The following is a 2,744-nucleotide window of genomic DNA, read 5'->3' on the forward strand; positions in this document are numbered from 1 at the left end:
GGAATACTCCGTTCCCGTTCCTCTGATCTCTCTGTTGTAGCGCGATTTTTCTGATCGATGGGACTTCTCTACCCGGTGTGATTTTCCTGACCTTTGTTCCCTGTCCTCCCTTCGGGATTTTTCCCTCAGTGATTCCTCCAGATCCTGGAGTTGGTGTTTCAGCTGGGACACTTGGTTTTTCAATCGTGCCTTTTCCTTTGGTCTCTCTTGATCACTATTTTTATTAGCACAAAAACCGCAACTAACACGGTGTAATTGTAGTAAAACACAATCGATATCGTATCCACAGGGATTGTAACACGAAATCACTCTATCTATTTCCTACACAAACTTTCACAGTATGCAAGTAAACAAATTGAAGGTGAATATTAAACTAAAATTAACTAATAAAACTAAAGAGCATAAACACTATGATGATTAACTCAAATAAAAGGAAAGCTCTGAACCCTAGGATTTATTTCACTAATCAACTATATGCATTCAACCTATTGATTCAATTACCAATTTTAATCCAACCCTGATGAAAGATCACTATGTTAATCACAAGCGTCTCTAACGACCACCTAGAATGTAGATTAATTAATCCCTTTTCGCATTCAAGACTCCAAGGAATAAAAACTCCCAATAGCACATAAAGAATAGCTTCCTATAGCTTCACCTATCGCATTCAAGACTCAAGGCTAACACTATATCATGCATTCCTGAATCGGCTGAACAATTATCGCATTCAAGACTCAAACTGAACAGCTAGACATGTAAATCATTGATCAGATAATTCACAAGATAAATAAGCACCAGGAATCATGAATCATAAGTTGGAGGGCAAATTGATATCAATAAATCAAAAACACATAATTAATTAGCTATGTACAAACCCTAGGTTCAGATTAAAAGACTAGCCAGACATCACAAAATAAACATAACATAATTAAATAGAAAGCAATTATAAAAACTAAATTGTATAAAACCGAATTAAAACGAGAGTAGCGACTTGAATCTTCAATCCTGATCCAAGCCTTGAAAACTGGAAAGCTAAAAAGTTCTAAAAGCTAAAAACTGAAATATAAAAGTTGAGAACTGAAAAACAAAGCTGGGAACCCTAAATAGGTCAAAAGAAGACCTATTTATAGTGTCAGGGTAAAATACAGTGTTTGAGCTCGAAAATACTTGGAAAAACGTAAAAAAACGCGGAAGGAAACGGAAACACGCCTAAAAACGGCGACCCGTTCGGCGATCGCCGTCTGGGTCGCCGAAAAATGGCCAATTTCTTCATGGATTCGGCGACCGCCGAATTTTCCACCGGAGGCCAAAAATTGAAACAGGGAATTCGGCGACCTGGCCGGCGGTCGCCGTCTGGGTCGCCGAATTTTTACTGCTGCGCGCGACGTTTTTGTTTCAGCCATAACTTTCTCGTCCGAACTCCGATTTATGATCCGTTTGCGCTCACGAACTCGTATCGAGACGATCTACAACTTCTATTTCAGAACATTGTTCCAAATTCGAACTCAATAAATCTGCAAATTCCTTCAAAGTTCGAGTAAGAATCATGTTTCACAAGATAAAGCAAATTAAGCACAAAACAACTATCAAACACTCAATTTCCTATAAAAAACATCATATGAACACTAAAAACCATGGAAACATGAGTGTTATCAACTCCCCCAAACTTAAGCCATTGTTCGTCCTCGAATAATGGGAAGAACACAACAATAACACGAATGGGTAAGATGATTGGATCATCGATGCCTCAGAACAATAAAACTTTTTCGAATTCCCTCAAATCCTCAACATAGGAACACAAAAATCACTAATAAGCATAATCAATGGCAGATTCAACCTTGACATTCCAACAATTGACTCTCAAGATAAAGTGTTTCACTCAACTCTCATTGATGGATAAAGGACGTGTATCACTCATCGAAACTCATGCAATGCAGATTACTTACCATATGCTTGCCACTCGTCTCAAAATCTCCATCGCTAAAAGTGTGCCAAAAGTAAGATCAAATAGGTCTTTAATTTGGGTTCTAATGTAGGGACATTGGATTAGGTAGGGAAATTTGGCTAAGTGACTCAAATAAATTGATTACACCAACCTTATGTCTTCACCATTCAAGCATGAAATAAATTCCATCTTCCACCTAACACATCTCCATAATCATCACAAATCAAAGGGCTATAGTCATCACAAATCATGCTAGACATTCTTTTATGCTCTCACTTTTCTAATAACAACAAGTCGATTTTCCATGAATTTTCAATTTTCACTCGACTTTCTCAAACAACTTTCATCAAAAACGTCCTTTTTCTTTTTCCTTATTTTTTTTTTCTTTCTTTGAGCTTATAAGAATGACTAGTATCCTTTTTTTCCTTTCACCCCTTATTCTCAATCAACCCATCACAAATACCACACAACGATCCCCATAAACTCCATTACCCCCTATCGTCCGGTTAATGAATCAAAGCTTAAAAGGCTCAAACACGGTTAACAAGGGAATAATGTTTTCAGGAAAGTGTTTGGGATATAACGTGGCTTACAAAAGATGGCCTAAGATCATCTCAAACTCTTGAACACAACGAGCAGCCTCGACCAAGACTCATGGCAAGTTCTAGAAGCGCACTACATGCATGACAACACTAAAAAACAAAGAACAAACTGCAAATATGGGCAGTTAAGCTCAATTTCTCACTAGCTTGTTCAACGTCAAAAGTCAAGGCAAAATCGGGCAGTTAAGGCTCAATTT

The sequence above is a fragment of the Salvia miltiorrhiza genome, chromosome 6, assembly GCF_028751815.1.
Source record: "Salvia miltiorrhiza cultivar Shanhuang (shh) chromosome 6, IMPLAD_Smil_shh, whole genome shotgun sequence".
In the NCBI taxonomy this organism is placed as follows: Eukaryota; Viridiplantae; Streptophyta; class Magnoliopsida; order Lamiales; family Lamiaceae; genus Salvia; species Salvia miltiorrhiza.